Source organism: Triturus cristatus, chromosome 7, assembly GCF_964204655.1.
Source record: "Triturus cristatus chromosome 7, aTriCri1.1, whole genome shotgun sequence".
Classification (NCBI taxonomy): domain Eukaryota; kingdom Metazoa; phylum Chordata; class Amphibia; order Caudata; family Salamandridae; genus Triturus; species Triturus cristatus.
In genome coordinates this window covers 1,318,760,100-1,318,779,704 of record NC_140590.1, presented here as the reverse complement: position 1 = coordinate 1,318,779,704, position 19,605 = coordinate 1,318,760,100, and the positions used below count along the sequence as shown (strand labels likewise).

The window sequence follows — 19,605 nt, the reverse complement described above, 5'->3', positions numbered from 1 at the left end:
GTTGTCCACTTCTGGTCACTTGCCGTGAGTCATATTGTTCCAGTCTTGTTGTCCTTTACAATTCCATCCTATGGTTACAGTCTGTTTTTCATACAGCTCCATCCTGTGGCTGTGAACTGTCCTTCATCATGCCATTAATTTCCACTGCCGTTGCCTTTTAGGGGGGGGCACGGCTCTTCGCTTAAATGGGACTTTTGATGGGGCGAGTGCTCCGTTCGACCCACTTCAGTCCCTACATGTCTTAAGTACTCTTTCAATATGGTGGTGTTTCTCATTCTATGAATTTTTATCACTGTTGTTTTCAAACGTTTTGCTTGTTTTTGACACACTTTTCCTATACTCTTGCAGTTTTTGTCTTGGCTCCACGTTGTAGCACGGAAAAGCGCAGAAAACCTTAACTGTAGAAAACTGACGCCAGTGCGCTGGGGGGGGTCTTATTTGGCTCCATTTACGTCACTTCCGTGGACGACGTCCGGACTGAGCTGAGCGACGACGCCCCCCAGCGTGCAGAGGTACTGCTGGGGAAAAAGTTTTCCGGATCCAGTCTGACGCCTGGGGATATTCTAAGTTAAGGAATCTTTGGCTAGACTGTGTTTCTACCAAATACATCGTTACCGAAGGTAAGTAACTTGTTCATCGCAGCTTACCCTGTGTTAACCTATTGACATTTGACCTGTTGTAATCACTCTCCACCTGGGCGCCTTGAGGTTCCTGGCTACTCATCGTGGTTGGTTCTGTGTTTCCCCTGGGGTCCTCCACCCTTGGGTAGTAGTCCCGTTTTGGTACTTACCTCCTATTCCACTATTTTAATATATGGTTTGCCTCCCAGTTAATCCCTATGTGTTTTTCTATGCTACTTACCTATTTCCGAAGTATCTCTTGTACGTAATTGATATCTCCGGGTAGGGGATATACCAAGTTAGTGTCTATTGTTGCTAATAAATACAAAGGGGCATAGCATTTTTACAAGGGTATTGCGCCACAGGATGATCACATTTAATGACGTTCCTGTGGTGCAATGCTCTGCTCGTTCACAAGGTGGCTTAACACCAACTTGTAGTTATGTCCCTTACCTCAGCAGTCCACTGTGGCAAAGGAGCAGGCAATGGGTGGGTATTTCCTGTGGGCTTTCCACCGCAACACCCATTGCTTTTTGACGCTACCCCCTATTTACAAGGGCAGAGCCAAAAATAAGACCAGGGAAAACCTGGTCTTGAACAGTTGCAACGAGGTGAAATGACTAATTTCTCCCTGTTTTTGCTGTGTCTATGTTTGCTGCATTCTGCAGCACACATAGAAACAGCAAATCACCATTAGTGATTGTTAATCAACAATCATTAAAAAATGACGTTTTGTAACTTCTATATGTGCTGCATTCTGCAGCACATGTAGAAGTTACAAATCGCCAATATTGATTATGTGCAGGAAGGGACACCTTCTGCACATAAACAATCATTCCCTGCAACACAGGCACCCTTGCACTATAGTGCAAGTGTGCCTGCATTTCCGCTAGGCAGCCATATTTAGTGTCACTGCTAGGGTAAATGCAGGGGTGCACCTCATTCTTGTAAATGCAGCACATCCCTGCGTTTTCTAAAAGTCCAACAGTTTCCTTGTATGCCCCAAAGTAGTCAGACCTATAAAAAAAATGAAGAATTGAGAATCATACAGAGAATAATATTTCCCAAGACAGTAGCAATTTCTATCTCAAAATGTCAAAATCATAATTGTTTTCCACAAATAGCCTCAAAGGTTAAGTTTGGGGTGCAAATACATTTATAAACGGTCCCCTTACCCAATCAATCAGTGGTTTTCTAAAGCGTGCTACTCACACGTGAGGGTCTCAAGGCGCTTGGAAGGGGTGCTGCTCCGGTTCACTGAAAGAGCCAGGTCTTGAGGTTCTTCCTGAAGGTGTGGAGGGTGGGGGAGCGTCTGATGTTCACTGGGAGCTTGTTCCAGGCTTTGGTTGCGACGTAGGAGAAAGCTCTTCCTCCTGCTCTGGTTCTGCAGATGCGGGGGGTCTCTGCGAGGACGAGGTCTGCCGAGCGAAGGTTCCTCTTGGGTACGTTGAAGGAGGGCAGAGGCGGAGGGTCTGAGGATGAGGACCTTGGTCTTCATTGAGTTGAGCTTCAGGCAACTACGTCTCTCATTTCTTCCTGGAAGCAGAGTCTGGTGTCTTTGGAGTTCTTCCAGAGGGAGAGGATGAGTTTGGTGTCGTCGGCGTAAGATAATATGCTGAGCCCATGTTGTCCGATGATGGCGACGAGGGGGGCCATGTAGATGTTGAAGAGCGTGGGGCTGAGCGATGATCCTTGGGGAACTTCGCAGCTGATCTCTGTGGGTTTGGAGAGGAAAGGAGGGAGTCTGATCCTCTGAGTTCTGCCAGAGAGAAAGGATCGTATCCATGCATTGTGGAGTCTGGCTGCGAGGGTGAGATGTGAGACGGTGTCGAAAGCTGCGGAGAGGTCTAGTAGGATGAGGGTTATGGTGTGCCCCTAGTCTAGTAGCATGCGGATGTCGTCGGTGGCAGCGAGGAGAGTCGTCTCAGTGCTGTGGTTGCTGCAAAATCCGGACTTGGAGGCGTCTAGTATGGAGTTTTCTTCGAGGAAGATGGTCAGCTGGATGTTTACGAGTCTCTCTGTGACTTTGGCGGCGAAGGGGAGGAGAGAGATGGGCCAGTAGTTTTTCAGGTCTGTCTGGTTGGCCGTGGGCTTCTTGAGGAGAGGTTTGACGTCCGCCCGCTTCCAGTCGTCGGGGAAGATGCCGGATTCGAAAGAGGCGTTGATGGTGCGTCCTAGTTCGGATGCGATGACGGCGGTGGCCCTGTGGTATATGTGCAGTGGGCAGGGGTCCGTGGGGGCTCCTGAGTGGGTGTTCTTCTTGGTCACAAGGCTGTGTTCGACAGTGGCTGGATTCCAGGTGGTGGTGATCGGCTGATAGTCGGTGGTGGTGGGGCTTGGGGTGGTGTCTGGCGTCTGTTCGCTGAAGTTGTCGTAGAGGGCCTTGATTTTCAGATGGAAGTAGGAGCTGAGCTTGTTGCAGAGTTCCTAGGACGGTGTGATGTCCGTGGCTTCGCTGGGGGGTTTGGTGAATTGCTGTATGACGTAGAAGAGTTCTTTGGCATTGGTCGCGTTGGTGTGGATTCTGTTTCTGATGAATGACCGCTTGGTGTCTCTTAAACGCTGGTGATATTCCTTCAGAGCATATCGGTAGCTGTTCAGGTCTTCTGTGGTTTTCCGGTTTCGCCAGGTTTTCTCGTGGTGTCTGCAGGAGCGCCTGGCTGCTTGGAGATCGGTGGTGAACCGGGCTGCTTTCTGGGGGCGTTGTTTGCCGGGTGGCGGAGGGGTATGAGCTTGTCGGCACAGCTGGAGATCCAGCGGTGAAATTCTTGGGCTGCGGAGTTGGCGTCGGTCGCGGCGCTGGGTGGGTCTAGGAGGAGGGTGGTGTTGAGGTGCTCCTCAGTGATATTGCTCCAGTTCCTTTGAGGTGGGGGTGGGGGGGTCTGATTCCGGTGGATGTGTTGAAGGTGAAATGTGCGCAGAGGTGGTCCGTCCAGGGGGGCCGCGTGGTATGGCTGAAATGTCCAGCTCTGTGTGTGGGGGTGGTGACGAGCTGCTTCAGTCCGAGGTTGGAGAGGTTGTCGAGGAGGGTGGTGGAGTCGGGGTCGCTGCAGTTGTCGAGGTGGAAATTGAGGTCTCCGAGTAGAATGTAGTCCGTGGAGGCGATCACGTGGGGTGCGACTTGGTCGGCGATGGTGGTTGCAGACTGGGTGTGGGCTCCGGTGGGTCTGTAGATGAGGGTGCCCTGAAGCGTGGTCCTGAGGTTTGTCTGGATCTGGAAGTGGAGGTGTTCTGTGCTGGAGTGGGGGTTGCTCGTGTTGGAGGTGAAGAGTCGAAGGGAGGTCTTGTGAGCGATGGCGAGTCCTCCTCCTTGGCGGTGGGGGCGGTCCTTTCTCTGCATCTTGTATCCGTCGGGGGTGGCGATGTCTGGACCGGAGGTGGCGTTTGTCCAGGTTTCGGTGAGGAAGGCCACGTCGGGCGAGAGGGTGTCGAGCAGGTTCCAGATCTCTGTGCGTGTCTGTGTAGGGAGCGTACGTTGAGGAGGATGCATGCCAGGGCTCCGGTGGTGCGGGCGTGCAGTGAGATTTCGACGGTCTGGGATGCGCACTCGATGGCGAAGGATCGTCGGCAGACCTTGGGTGGTGTACGGTGTGGCTCTTTGGCAGACGTTGAGTCTTCCCGGGTTGAGTGCGTGGAGGGCAGCGGAGATGTATCGTCAGGGTTCCGGTGATCCAGGGTTTCTGGCGCTGGCCGCGGACGGGTCGTGGACGGGTGCAGACGGGCTTGCCTTAGGCACGCCTTTGGCGCGCAGCGGCCGCCATTAAGTTGGGGAGGGGGCGGGACTAAAGGAGGGGAGGCGGGAGCGGGGCTGAGTCGGGGAGGGGCAGCAGCGGCAGTGAGGAATTAAATTTGAATGAAGATTAAGGCAGCGGCGGAGATCACAAAGAGTGAGGAATGAAAGTGAGTAAGATTAAGGCAGCGGCGGGGAACGTGGACGAAAAGAAAAAGTACCGAAAAAGCAGGAAATACTTCTGCTGACCTCAGCGCGGGAGAGGGTTGCGGCGCGAACCCTGCTCAGGGGAGGTGCTCAGATCACAGACTCAGTGTCGTGGAAGGCGGAGCTGCTGGGGAGAGTGCTGGCCTTGACCGAGGTCGAGGTTTCACACGCGCTCCCCCGCAGCGGCCGCCATTAAGTAGGGGAGGGGGGCAGGACTAGAGGCGGGGGAGGCGGGAGTAGGGCTGAGTCTGGGGGAGGGGCTGCAGAGGCAGCAGCGGAAGTGAGGAATTAAATTAGAATGAAAATTAAGGCAGCGGCGGAGATTGCAAAGAGTGAGGAATGAAAGTGAGTAAATTTAAGGCCGCTTCAGCGATCGCAAAGAGTGAGGAATATGAGTGAGTAAAATTAAGGCAGCGGCGGCGAACGTGGACGAAAAGAAAAAGTACCGAAGAAGCAGGCAATACTTCTGCTGTCCTCAGCGTGGGAGATGGTCGCGGCGCGAACCCTGCTCCGGGGAGGCGTTCAGATTAGAGGCTCAGTGTCATGGAAGGCGGAGCTGCTGGGGAGTCTGTTGGGCTAGACCGAGGTCGAGGTTTCACACCCACAAATAACAGAGCCCATAAATGATCCTTGATAAAACAGATAAGATAAAATCATTTTCCAACAATGTCCCTTAAACGAGCAGCCGAAGAAATATATCTATAAATCATTAGACAAGTAAATCCATCCTTTAAAAGCTGGCGGGGATATAATGCTGTCCGACACTTCCTAATATTTAAAAACTTTGAGAGGAATGATAAAAGCATGCCGTGGTTTGATGTAAAGATCGCAAAAGAACATAAAATGTAATGTATACTGTACAGACTTTGAGTCACAAGGGCACTGATCTAGTTTGCCATTGCAATAAACTTTGCTGGGGTAAGAAACCAAAAAGTGCAAAATGCCAAACCTAAATCTTATGAGATAAAACAATTTGGCGTGACTGAAGTAAAAAGAGAGATAAGGCTCAATACGTGTTGTGCAAACTAGCTAGGAGTGTTCCAAGACACTCTCTTTTGTCTTCTCTAAATTCCCTCTAATTGAGTATAAACCAGTTAAAAAATCCCTTTTCAATTTCACTTTTAGTATGATAGCAATAGTGCCTGGGTTGTAAAAGCAGTCCTCCAGCCCCATTGACTCAATAGTTTTTTTATATAACTGAGCCAAGGTATTTTCTTCATATGGTCCAGTTTAAGACAGTCTGAGATGATTGAGCGATTAAGAGCTGGTTCTTCCTTTGCCCAGATTGAATACCACAATAATATTGGAGCTAACTGTTTTCTGAAGGACAAAGGTATCCGCCCTAGTTCGCTATGACAGACAGTGGCAGCAAGACTTTTAGGGACTGTCAACAGGCGTCTCATAAAAATGTTCTCTGCTTTTTGTAGGCCCCCTGCGTTACCAAAACCTCATACTCCGGCACCATATAAAGTGGCGGAGCAGGAGCGTGCCTTATAAATATTAATAATTACATCAATTGGTTTGGAGCCTAATTTTTTTGTAAATCTAAAAATCGCCTCCAGATTTTGATTAAAACTACTAATCCTTGATTCTACTAGTTGATGCCAGGTACTTTTTTGATCGAAAAGAATTCCCAGGTATGAAAAAGTGGGGACATATGATAACTTTTCATTTTTTATAAAACAAGATTTTAAAATGGTGGGGGATTTACATGCAACCACTGTATAGGATTTCCCTACATTAGTCTTTAATCCAAGGTCGTTCATAAAATCGTTAAACCTAGTCAAAAGCCTCTGCAACCCCACCCCAGTTCTAGACATTAAAACACAGTCATCCACATAAAGCAATACCGGTAACGACCTGCGGCCTATCATTAGAGCATCCACATTCCCATGTTTGATATAATTTTCAAAGTCATTTATGTACAGGGAGAATGAAAAAGGTGCGAGAATGCAGCCCTGGCAAACCCCACGGTTCATTTATATTGGGGCTTTGAGTTCACCAGCTCCTCCATATCCAACTCTCCCTGTCACATCTTCATGCATAGTGGTAAGGAAGTGGACAATAGATGGTTCAATGCCCATGTTCAACATCTTTTCCCACAATCTCCCTCTCTGCACCCGCCAAAAGCGGACGTGAGATCCATGAACCCAAGATAAAGGGATCCAGGCTTAGCTAGTGTGTACTTACTTATGACCAGGTGCAGATTGAGACATTGTTCCACTGTTCACAAATCCCTCCTAAAGCCGTATTGTATATCAGAAAATTTCCCACTGTCTATTGCCCAGGCCTCCAACCGTTCTAAAATCATTTACAAGTGCTATCAATTAAGGAGATGGGCCGATAACATTTTGGGTCAGACCTGTCACCTTTTTTAAAAATAGGGACTGTTGTCACAGATCTCCACGAGTCCGGAGGACCCTGGGATGCATAGCAGCCTAAAATATTTATCAAAAGTGGGAGCCACAATGACAACAACTCCACCACCCTGCTAGACAACCTCGCCAACCTCGGACTCAAGCAACTGGTAGACAGCCCCACCCACTACGCCGGCCACACGCTGGACCCCGTATTCTCTTCCAGCAACCTAGTCACCTACAGCCACTCGACCGGACTACACTGGACCGACCACAGCTGCGTCCATTTTAACTACAGAAGGACCACGACTCACCACCACGCGCAACAGGCTCCCCGAAGATGCTGGAGCAAGATCACCACCGACCAGCTTACCACTGCCCTCAGCCAAAACCCCCCTACCTATACTTCTGACACCAACGACGCAGCCAGCAACCTCGCACAATGGATCTCCAACTGCGCCGACAACCTGGCACCACTGAAGAACCCTCGGAGCAAACCTGGCAGCAGGAAAGCCCCTTGGTTCACCGACGACCTCAAAGACTCAAAGAAATCCTGCCGCACCCTCGAGAAAGCCTGGCGCCACGAACAGACGGCAGACAACCTGACTGCCCTCAAGAACGCCACCCGAAAACACCACCAGCTGATCCGCGCAACCAAAAGGACATCGTTCAGCGAACGACTGGAAAACAACACCCACAACAACAAGGAACTCTTTAACATCATCAAAGAGCTCTCCAACCCCAGCAACAACGACATCACGCCTTCGCAAGACCTCCGCATCTCACTCGCCACGTTCTTCCACCGCTAGATCGTCGATATTCACGACAGCTTCGGCACCCAGCCCACGTACCCTACCCCGCACCAACGCCCCCCACCACCACCTTCTGCGCCTGGACCCCCGTCAGCACTGAAGACACCACCCACGTGATGACCACCATCCACTCTGGCTCCCCTGCCGACCCTGCCCCCACCACATATTCAACAAAGCCGACTCCATCATCGCACCCCAACTCCGGAACATCATCAACAACTTTCGCATCCGCCAACTTCCCGGACAGTTGGAAGCACGCAGAGATCAGCGCCCTCCTGAAGAAACCCACCGCGGACCCCACAGACCTCAAGAACTTCCGGCCCATCTCGCTCCTCCCGTTTCCCGCAAAAGTCATCGAGAAGACCGTCAACAAACAAATGACCGCCTTCCTCAACACGAACAACTCCCTCGACCCATCGCAGTCCGGTTTCCGAGCGAACCACAGCACCGAGACCGCCCTCATCGCAGCCACCGACGACATCAGGGCCCTGCTCGACAACGGGGAAACTGCCGCCCTCATCTTCCTCGACCTATCGGTCGCGTTCGATACAGTCTGCCACCACACCCTAACAACCCGCCTCCACCACGCCGGGATCCAAGGAAAGGCCCTGGAATGGATCACCTCCTTCCTCTCCGACAGAAATCATCTACGGCATACCCCAGGGCTCCTCGCTCAGCCCCACCCTCTTCAATGTCTACATGAGCCCCCTCGCAGCCATCGCTCGCAACCACAACCTCAACATCATCTCCTACGCTGACGACACCCAACTGATCCTCTCCCTCACCAATGACCCTTCCACCGCCAAAACCAGTCTCCAGGAGGGAATGAAAGACGTCGCGGAATGGATGAAGATCAGCCGTCTGAAACTGAACTCAGAAAAGACAGAGGTCCTGATCCTCGGGCCTACCCCCTCCGCCTGGGACGACTCCTGGTGGCCCCCTGCCGTGGGCTCCGCCCCCAAGCCCACGGACCACGCACGCAATCTGGGCTTCATCCTTGACTCCTCCCTCACGATGACCAAGCAAGTCAACGCAGTCTCATCCTCATGCTTCAACACCCTTCGCATGCTCCGAAAGATCTTCCGGTGGATCTCCACCGAAACCAGAAAGGCGGTCACCCAGGCCCTCGTCACCAGCCGGCTGGACTACGGGAACGCTCTCTATGACGGAACCACAGCCAAGCTACAGGAAAGACTCCAGTGCATACAGAACGCATCTGCACGACTCATCCTGGACATCCCCCGTCACTCCCCCATCTCTGCCCACCTGAGAGACCTGCACTGGCTCCCCGTCAGCAAGAGGATCACGTTCAGGCTCCTCACCCACGCACACAAAGCTCTCCACAACAGTGGCCCCGAATACCTCAACAACCGCCTTACATTCTACTCGCCATCCCGCCAGCTCCGCTCCGCCAGCCTCGACCTCGCCACCGTCCCACGGATTCGAAGATCCACCACCGGAGGAAGATCCTTCTCCTACCTGGCCGCCAAGACGTGGAACTCCCTCCCCACCCACCTTCGACTGACCCAGGACCACCTCTCCTTCAGGAAGCACCTCAAGACCTTGCTCTTCGAGCAGTAGCAGCCCCCCCCTCCCCCCCCAGCGCCTTGAGACCCGCTCGGGTGAGTAGCGCGCTCTACAAATTTTGTGATTGATTGATTGATTGATTGATTGATAAGGCCTAATTCTTCACAGTGTTATTTAGTGCCCGTTCTACCTCGTCAAGTGTCGAATGGGCCAGTGCTGATGCCCCAAAGTTTAAAATAAAATGCGACTCACCATTAGTACTATATAAACCAGAAAAATGTGCTACCCAGACCTCAGGCATAATTGTGACATCGATAATGCTATAATGAGAACTATAAAAGAAGTCTGAGTTAATGGTCTTCCAAAAGAGTCTGGAATCTTTACTCTGACAGGCTACACGGAGTTGTTCCCAGGCATCTTTTCTTGTATCTAATTTGCGTCTCCCTAGCGCCTGTTTATATTCAAATCGTAGTTGTTTAACCTCCAAATTGTCTCGGGGGTTTTTCTTCAGTGATTTAACTAGTTTGTTACGTGAATGTGAACACTCACTGTTAAACCACTTACTTTGCCCCCGAGATCTTGTTTTACGATTACTAATTAAAGCAGCATTTACGGTCTCAATTATTGCCTCAAAAGATGTTAGCATGGATGGGGGGGTTTATGGTGTCTTCCAGACAATCTAGTACTTGAGTCATGTTGGTTATCATGATCTGTTGTAGGACAAAGTCTGGATTTATGGTTGACCACTTTCGCAAAAGCCCTTGTTTTTTACATAAATTATTGGGCATGATTTAGAGGGCATAGCGGGGTCAGCAACTTGAATCCCTAGGTAAAGAGATACTGTATAATGATCACTAAAACATGAATGGTGAAGCTCACAGATTGAGGTTTAAAATACTCAGACAGGGCAATAAAATCAATTAAAGTCCCTTGACCTCTACCTACATATGAAACTAAATCCAAAAACATCCTGTTGGGTGAGATCAAGTATAAGGAAGAGAGAACATTTCGCCATCTCTTGCCCCGTCTAATAAATTACATGCAGACAGTTTTGACAGGGGGCATAATTTACAATTAAAATCGCCCCCCCCCCCCCCCCCCCCCCCCAGAAAACGATAAAATCCATGTCTATCTCCTGTACGTGTCTGCACAATGCATTTTCTAAATTTTCAGCAATGGCAATATTCTTAATATTAAATTTTATGATGATAACAATTAACAAGGATCAGGGTCACAGTTTTTCTAAAAAGAATAATAATTTGAAAATGGGGTGAATGAAGCTGAATCTTGCCTATCTTGTCTGACAATGTTGTTGATACCAGTGTTAATAATCCACCCTTAGAATGACCACCTAACGCTACGTTGGCTGGGGTGTGTATAGAAACATAGCCATTAATGTGTACAGGGTCGCTCATCCAAGTTTCTTGTAAGCAGACAATGCTATACTTTTCTATAAAAGCAACCCATTGTTCAGATTTAAATTCATTGGACAGGCCAGCAATGTTCCAGAAAAGACTACCGTAGACAGTTGTACTACCATGGCTACAAGACACTTCCTCAGTGGGAAGGACAACTATTTCCTCATTCATTTGCAGTGTTGTAACCATATTAGATGGTACCGAAGAATGAGCCACCTCGCCTGGTAGGATAACATTGGGGGCAGACAAAACTAACTCAGGTGACTTGGAGTAGAGAGAAATAGCTGCATATGGCACAACAATCTGTGTTCATTTTCCCATGGTACCAGTACAACTTTCAAGTGATCTATAATGCAAATCATGCTTAGTTTGTCTAGCGCAGCCAATCTCCAAAGACTGTAGTCAATCCACATAATCTAGAGAAGAAAAACAATTAGAAGTTGGAATTAAGAAATCGTGAATAACATTTTCAGTTAGGAGTGGAGGCTTCTGTCCAGTAGATACATATGGCTTATAAAAGTATCCAAGTGGTACTACCTCAATGGGACCACTAACATTGTTACTCCAAAAAAGTCTACCCCAAAGGCAATGGACTAGTGACCTATTTTTAAAGTTCACAACAATACAATCTCCTTGCTCCATTTTAGAGTATGTGCCCACCCACGAGACCCATTCAACATTATTTATTTGAGAGAATAATGCCCCAAAGTATTTTTATACTCATCTGGTGTGGTTCTTCCTTGCGTCAAACGCTTACTGACTGACTATAATGGTAAATGCACATGCTTTATATCCTCCTCAACGTAGACTTCTCTGTACACGTTCACCAATCACTACTGCCTGGACAGTCAAGGCCTTCCGAATAGGCACTTTTCTCATTCGGGCCTGTAGAAAAGTGTGAATTCAATCCGCAGACCCATCTCTGGGGAGGTTTTGCTTGGGTATCCATTCTAAAGTAAGTAATTTGCTGCTAGAAATCTCTATCAGATGAACAAGTGCATACCTTAGGTAATGTCTGGTAGAGACTGTCTAAATGCAGATTTCTTACCGACCCACCCATCCTTCTCGCTCTTCCAACAGATTTCTAAGTCCAAGGCTGTTTCCCTTTCAGGGCCCTGGATTCCACACCAGTGAACAGTGTTCTTCATAGTGCAGTGCTCCTAACTTGAAAAGTCGTGAACAGGAACTGAGTCAGTGCGCTGGGTTGGCGCCATGTCACCATGCATGTCACTTCTGGCGCAGACCACGCCGATGTTTGGTGCTGACCACCACCACCTACCGGCACGCAGAGGTACTACCACAGAAAATTTCTATATCCAGTCTGACACCTGGTGATAATTCTAAGGTAGAGAGTCTGCGGCTAAATAGGGTCTCTACCAGGTAAGGCGTTACCGAAGGTAAGTAATTTGTTCATTACCTCCACTATTCCAGGGCCAGCATTTTTTTCCATGGGTGCCCCCATATTCCATGTTTGCCTCATTATTTCAGAACGTACATACAAGCACTAGAATTTTGCCATTATTTCCATCCATTTATCAAGAGTGACCTTTGCTTTAAAAATTACCTCCTGAAAGTCCGGATCAGTATTTTGACATCGCTTACCATTCCATGGTTTTCCTCCGTTTTGCCTTTATTATCACCAATATGGTAATTTTCCCATTGGTGTCTCCCATGTCAAGAATTTCTGCATTTGTGCCCATAAGCAAGAATTACCTCTTGTACTCAGCATATCATTTTATAATGGATAACCATTATGCCAAGAATTACCTTATTAATTACTGTACTCCAGTGCCAGTATTTGTCACAGGTCCCTTTCATGCTAAGCTTTGCCTACAGTACACCAGCATCAAAGTTTGCTCTGAGTGACGTTTCTCTATAAGCAAATATTTAGCAAGGTGTTCTGGGCTGTGAGAGCACCAAAACTTTGCTCATACTACTGTGTAGTATGTAAGAAGGTGGAGTATTCTGTGTTAAGGCTGGTAGGCTTCACTTTGCAATACTCTCAAAATAGGTCATTTGGATTTACAGTAATAATAAATCCTTAGCTGTCTTGGTAGAGTGGCACAGTGCAGTCATGCTTTACTGGAAGAACATGTGTTTAGCAACATAAACGATATGTAATAGACATGACTGGGAAGAAAGCTGACATCAATTTATTAAAAATAGAGCAAAATTTTATTGCAATTGATTCTTTGGTTCTTGGAGCATGCTTTATCTACGGATTGCAGCGGACTAGTACCTCTTGTGCAAGGGATTTCTGGAGTGTCCTTTGGTGCTCACAGAGGCTTTGGAACTAGTCTCTGGTCCGGCAAGTTGCTAGCGGTTGCCACAGGTGCAGGTTATTATCACACTTTTACTTTGTGCAGGTCTTTGTCCTGTGTTGCAAGTTGTTTTCGATCTCAGGTTGTGTTGCCAGAGGTGCCCCTTACATCCTGGCCTTAAGGGTGTAAGGTTTGTGGGTGCAAGTAAGTAATTCGGTTACTATCTCCAGCGGCAAATGGGGGCATCTTGAGTGTGTGAGTTACTACCCAGAACCCTCTATTCTGCTACTTTTAAAAATCACGGAACCCTTCCTTGGTTGTACAGACCAGGGGTGTGGCTAGTGTAGGAGAGTAGGGTCTGCAATCCTATGATCACCCAGATTTTTTGCTTTTGCTTCATTGGTTTACGACTTTCTCCGGCTGTGGGCCTGCCAATCAGACCCACAGCCTAGCTGTTCTCTCTCGAGATTAACACACATGTACGTTAGGTGCATCCACTAATTGGAACTGGGCCGCCTTGTCAGTCCCTGTCTCAGCATACCACAGGTATCCAGGGCATCGGTGTACCCAGGGCCTACCAGGGGCTGCAGCATGTATTATGCCACCCCTGGAATGGCCGCCCAAATCTGACACAACTGGCTGCACGACAGCTGGGGCCACGTGGTGTAATCACCCGTTGCTGTAGGTGTAGTATTCCTACACCTAACCCTAAAATGGACACATGGATTCCTATCAGTCACTCCTATGGCAGGCCTTATCAATCCTGAAGGCAGAGTGCGGGGAGTCATGTGGGATGGTGCTCTGGCGCGAGCCGAGCCCGTCGACGGCTTGCGGAACCAAGTCCTAATAGCCGTTCCATGGTGACGCGGGCCAACTATTTGCTAACTTTGGCATCGCATCACCTACACATGTCGCGTAAGGTGTCATACGAACTGGAATACGAACCCCTCGCTAGTTCTGGCGACGGGGTTAGCATTCCCCCCTTCTAGAGGGGCACGACATGGAAGTAACCCTGAACCCCGGTTAAAGTTGACTCAAGCCTCAGCATCACAAAATGGATGCTGCCACCAGACACAAGTCTGACCTCCTGCTGCTGGGGGACCTTCCAGCGAAGGGAGTTTGGACAAAGGGTTTCCTGTCGAGGGCGGTGTTAGCACCGTCCCAGACAGGGTTTGTGTATCCCAGGTAGGCAGGGCTGAAAGGAAGGTGATTGCCAGTGGCACCCCGGTGCTCACTGTGCATAGCCCGGCTCAAACCAGTTTCGGGGGCACACCAGCCCCTGAGCTGGCGCGAAGCCGGACAAAGGATAGGGGTGTAACCACCCCCTCCTGGCTCCACCCATAGGTAGAACCTAGTCTCGGGCCAACCCCTTTTTCTTAGAATAAAGGTAGGAGCGAGTCCCCTTCCCAAATTGGATAATCAGATAATCGGATACCTCCGAATCACGAACCACTTTCCACGAAAGGAACTCTTGACTATTTCTGAAGACTCTCCCTTGTGGCTAAGGAGTAGCCACCCTGCACCAGCAGGCACCAACTAAGCGCTTGCGGTTTGCTGTAAGTCTCTCCTACGGATCAAGACTGCCCAGCTCGACGAGACCCGAGTTCCCTGCCATCTCTGACCTTTTACCTCCCTCATCAGCTCAGCTGAGAGTCGTAGGTGTGACGAGACCTGCGGGACCGGCTATCTTCAGAACCTGCACGACGCTTATCTAGCACGCCCACCGAGGGACCCTCGAGTGAGTGCACCTAGGGTTTGAGAAGCCCTAAACCCTGAGCAGCTCCAGCATCGAAGTCTGTCTCCCCAGCATCCGCGAGATCTGCGTGGGGGGCCCTTCCGCTCCTTGCTGTTCACCGCGTTGTCCGACCACTGGCCGACCGGCTTGTGGCCCTCTTCACGACGCTCCAAGAGTATTTTTCATCACTAGTCTGGTTGCCCCAGACTGGCACTTGCTCCCCTTCAACAGAGGAGTACCCCGGACCCTCCTGGTCCACTCCCGACGCCATCTTGACTCCCCCGCTTGGGTGGCCACTGCCAAGATCCGCTGCCCCTTCCTGGGCCCAGCATCATCGACAGCAGACACCTTCGTGGGACAGCTCGCCCTCCATCCTGGTCGCCGCCGCGCCTCCTGGTCCGAGGAACAGCCGAGTCCGACGTCACCCACTCACCTGGTCGAGGTGACTTCAGCCGGTACCCTCCTGGTACCCACACGATCGCTGGCTAGCGGTTGAGAACTGAGTCCCCTCTGCTTTCAGGTTTTCCTTCATCACCGATCCAGGCTTGGATCGCTCTGAACATCGTCACTGGTCGCCTGCCAGCAACCTCTTCTTTCAGGCTCCTGAGACTACACGAGGACTCCCGACATCTTGCCGAACTTCACGCAGCCGCAGCCTCCGGGCTAGGTAACTCGAGCATCTCGGTGCTCCATCGCAGGTTCGCTCTACAAGTGTCCAGTTCCTTTTTCGTTTAGTCCCACTGATCGGAACACTCCGGAATCAGTACCTCCAGACTCTAACCATTCGCATTTCACTGTTAGTGTAGATGGTTTCTCGTGCCCCTCGGGCATTTGTGTAAATTGTGCAACTGAAGTATTTTCCTAAGAGTTTTGTAGTGTGCTTAGCTCCCTGACTCATAAAGAGCCAGGGTAGTCTTGTTATAAATAAATACCCTTTTATTTTCATAACAACTTGTGTGGTGTCCTTTCACTTGGTGTTCAAGGGGTACATGTGATGGTAAACAGCTGGCTTAACACGCCCTCTAGAGTTTAGCCTAAGACTGCTCGTATCCACGCTACTAGGATAGCTGGTCTAAAAGGTTGACTTACAACCAATCATCAATAAGGGTCGTTTGGAATGATACACAGTGATCACTAGAATAGTGAGCACTACATATCAGGCCAACTTCTCACAGCTAGCCTTCTAGGGAAGTTCACTCCTGTTTACCTAATTTTCAATGGATGGATTTGACTGGGAGTGAGTGTTTGAAAAGTTTCAGCACTCAGTCCATCATCTTGTTGTGTTTTCTACCTAATTTTCCCATCTGCATGGATGCAAATGTGCCTGTGGGCAGGGAAGAGTTGTTTCCTCCTTTGGGAGGCAGCTTGGTTACATATCAGAGGCGGTGAAACATTTGAAGCTCACCACCTTGATGTGCCACTTCACTAGCCAAACTGCCAGGGAGGGAGGTGACACTTCCTTTCAAGGCAGGCCTTTGTTTCTGACTGTTGAGAGTGTTCACAGCTCCTGGCAGGGGGTCTTGGTGGTAGCAGCTGCAGGCTGCCAGCCAGGGCACAAGAAAGACTAGGGAGCCACAGATCAGCAAAGGTTTTCCATAAGTGGACCTCATCACAAAACTAAGGTCAATGGCTGCAATCTTTTGCCGCCCCAATACAAGACCCTGCATAAGGTGCATTCCGTTCTGCCATCTAAGTTTGAGACCAATACAACAACAACTATGCCTTCAGTAGCAGCAAGACATCAGGGTTGTGGGATGATGATGTAAGAATATCTTGTCACATTGCACAAGTGCTGGTGCAGTGGAATGTTCCAGAAACCTAGTGCATATCTTTCAGTTCATCCGGCAACATCCAGGAACATAATGACAACAGGCACATCAGGGGAAGGCTCAGGGCTCAAATACAGGTTTGTGGTTGGACGATCAGAAATCCTGCAGCATCAGTGTCTGTAACTGTTATGGTTGATTGCATTTGAATACATGTTTTCTACATTCATACTCATTCCTCTAGTGGAGTACTTTTTGTAGGTATTAATAGCCCCAGCATGGCTTTGCCTGTTTTGGTTAAACATCTTAGTCTGGTTGTCCCGACATCTACTGATCCCACTGAAGATACATCCAAAACACCTCTCCTGTAACAGGCAAATAACTGCAAGTCGCTGAACTCGACAACTGGGTACCGGGTCACCTTGAATTTACCTATTTAGGCAGACTGCAGGGCAATGCTGATGCAAACGTGCTCCTGCCATGACTAGGACCTTCAGCACCAAGGGGAAGCGCTTGTATGTGGTGCAAGAATAAAGAATATTTCTATGTAACCTCTCAAATGATTTCTGTACCTACTTCTATTGACCAAATAAGGTCTCCGATATTCTGCAGTCAAGTTTCATGTGGTATCAATATCAAGGTTCAGAAGGACATTTCCTTTGCCTTTGTTTTCCCAGAGGATCATTAAGCAATATCAGAATGGGCATTTTAATGCTTTCTCTCTTATTTAGTACCCACCATACCATGGCAGCTGAACATGGTGCTAAGTCAGCTTATGGTGCTGCCCTTTGGGCCTATATAGAAGATCTCAAATATCTCTCATGGATGATACCTTGGTCCTACTCTCACATCAGCAGAGACACAATTAAAGAACTATATGTACTCTAAACAAAAGACAGATTCATCCTTCCCACTAACCCGAAGTACATGCCCAAAGTACCCTTGGACTTTCATTGAAACAAACTCGTCTGTGTTTGTCCTTTATTTCCAAACCCAACTCTGTGTTCACTAGAAGTGCATAGCATACAGGAATCAGATTGTACATGGACAGAGACAAGGGCATAGTTTTGTTCATTCAACTCTGTTTCTTATGACTGCCTGAGTAGGGGCCCCATTCTGTTCAATAAGGGCACAGCCCTCTGGTTCTCATCCTGCATCACTTTTTGCCAGAGCAAAGTACCCTCTTTGAGTTAGAGCAAAGGACCATTCTGTGAGAAGCATGTCAGCAACAGCTGCACTCAAAAGCTAGACTTCTGCCAAGCAACTGCATCGGGCTATTTCGTTGAGGTGGAGGTGCTACTAAACAGTCTTTTCTGATGGATACATCTGCCAGTGGATTCCTCACCTTGTGAATATCCCCTGCGCCAGCAACATTCGGAAACCTTTGTAGCTCCCCACGCCGACGAGGACGACGTCACAGAGGCACGGCTCCTCTCGTGGCTCCGCTGACGTCACTGGATCCATAAGAAGACCTCGTTGGCGTGATGACGTCAGTTCCCTTTCTTCCGCGCCGTCGACACCAACGGTTTTCTGGGACTCTCCGTAGCTTTGGCTAGTTACTTTGTTTTTCTGCTGTGTCTCTCTCTTTCTTCTTGCTTCCTGTTGAAGATGTCGACGAAAAAGTCCGGATTCAAGCCGTGCAGGGAGTGCGGCAAGCATATGTCCATTACGGATCCGCACGAGGACTGTGTCTGGTGCCTGTCGTCGGATCACGACGTCGAGGGATACTCTTGCTGCCGTAAGATGAGTACAAAAGCTTTAAAAGAAAGAGAAGCCAAGTTATTTATTGCCAGAATGAAAAAGGAGAAGAGGGGTCGAAGACGATCCAGGTCGAGGTCGGCATCGAAGTCGACGTCGGGACATGCTTCGAAGTCCAAGAAGCACAAAAAGAAGAGGCATGGTTCTCGACATCGTTCGGATAGAGAAGTGGCTCCGAGATCGGCTTTGCGTACTCGACGTCGTAAGGACTTCTTCTCCTGTCTCTATTCCTGCTTCTCCTGTTGGCCTGACGTCTCCTATGTCTTCACCGGAGCATTCTCCGGCTCCATCTCCGACGCCGGTTCATGCTCCTGTTGAAGAAGATCCAGCTCCTGATGAGTCTTCGAGTCCGCTGGTTCCACCGTCGGCGCCAATCGGCCCGAGTCCGGTTATACCTCAGCCTGAGCCATAGCCCCCCTTTCCAGGTCCAGGTCAGGATCCTTCGCACTATTTGAATGCGATGTATGGGATGTTCAATAGAGCGAAGTACCCCTCTGGAGCACCTTCGGGTCCCATGGGTCGGATGGCTTTCAATCTGGGGGTTCTTCAAGCCTACGCTCAGGCTCCATCTATGCCTTTTTTCCCGGCGACGCCGTCTTGGCATTTCCCGGCGCCGAGGACATCGACGCCGCTTCCATCTTCTCCGGCTCGACCTCGTTCGACTCCGGCTGCTCCTCCGGATCCGTGTTCGACGCCGGCTCCGGCGCAGTCTGAGTCGGTTACGGCGCTGCTGACGCAGGTTGTGAGGATTAGATCTAGGAGAGAAGCTCAAAGAGTCTTGGAAGAACAAAGGTACCAGGTTGAGGAGATTGAAGATGGTGAGTTCATTGTGAGAAGTTGGCCTGATGTATGATGTCACTAGTTCTAGTGTACACCTTATATCAGTCCAAATACCCTTATGGTGATTGGTTGTAAAGTCAACCTTATAGACCAGCTATCCTAGTGGTAGCATGGACAAGAGCAGTCTTAGGCTAAACTCTGAATGGCATATGAAGCCAGCTGTGATACCATATATAATCCCTTGAATACCAAATGAAAGGACACCACAACAGATATATATATAAAATAAAGTGTATTTATTCTAGTCAAACCCTCAGCACTCTTTATGAGATTAGAGGTAAGTACAACACAGTCTTATTTAAGCATACATTAAGTCACACAGGTAAGTAATACAGTTAGGCCCTAGGGGCCACGCAAACCATATACTAAGTAAGTGGTATAAGGACCACTGTCACGGAAATAGGATAGGCCTAGGCCTAGGGAATCGCTGGGGCTACACTACACTAGCAACAGTTAGGAAGTGGGAGGCCCACGGGATTCAGGTGCAGAGTGGAAACACTCATGCGTAATGCGTAAAAGTCGATAGAAATAGTAGTTGTTAGCAATTAACAGTTTAAGGACACTTCTAAAGCAG

The 19,605-nt window shown here is 49.2% G+C and overlaps 1 protein-coding gene across 6 annotated transcripts in view; it reads left to right on the top strand.

Moving 5' to 3' along the window:
* The window catches only part of RALGAPB (Ral GTPase activating protein non-catalytic subunit beta), a 2,310,294-nt gene that overhangs the window by 2,251,970 nt on the left and 38,719 nt on the right, over positions 1-19,605 (top strand). The gene's annotated exons all lie outside the window — the stretch shown is intronic.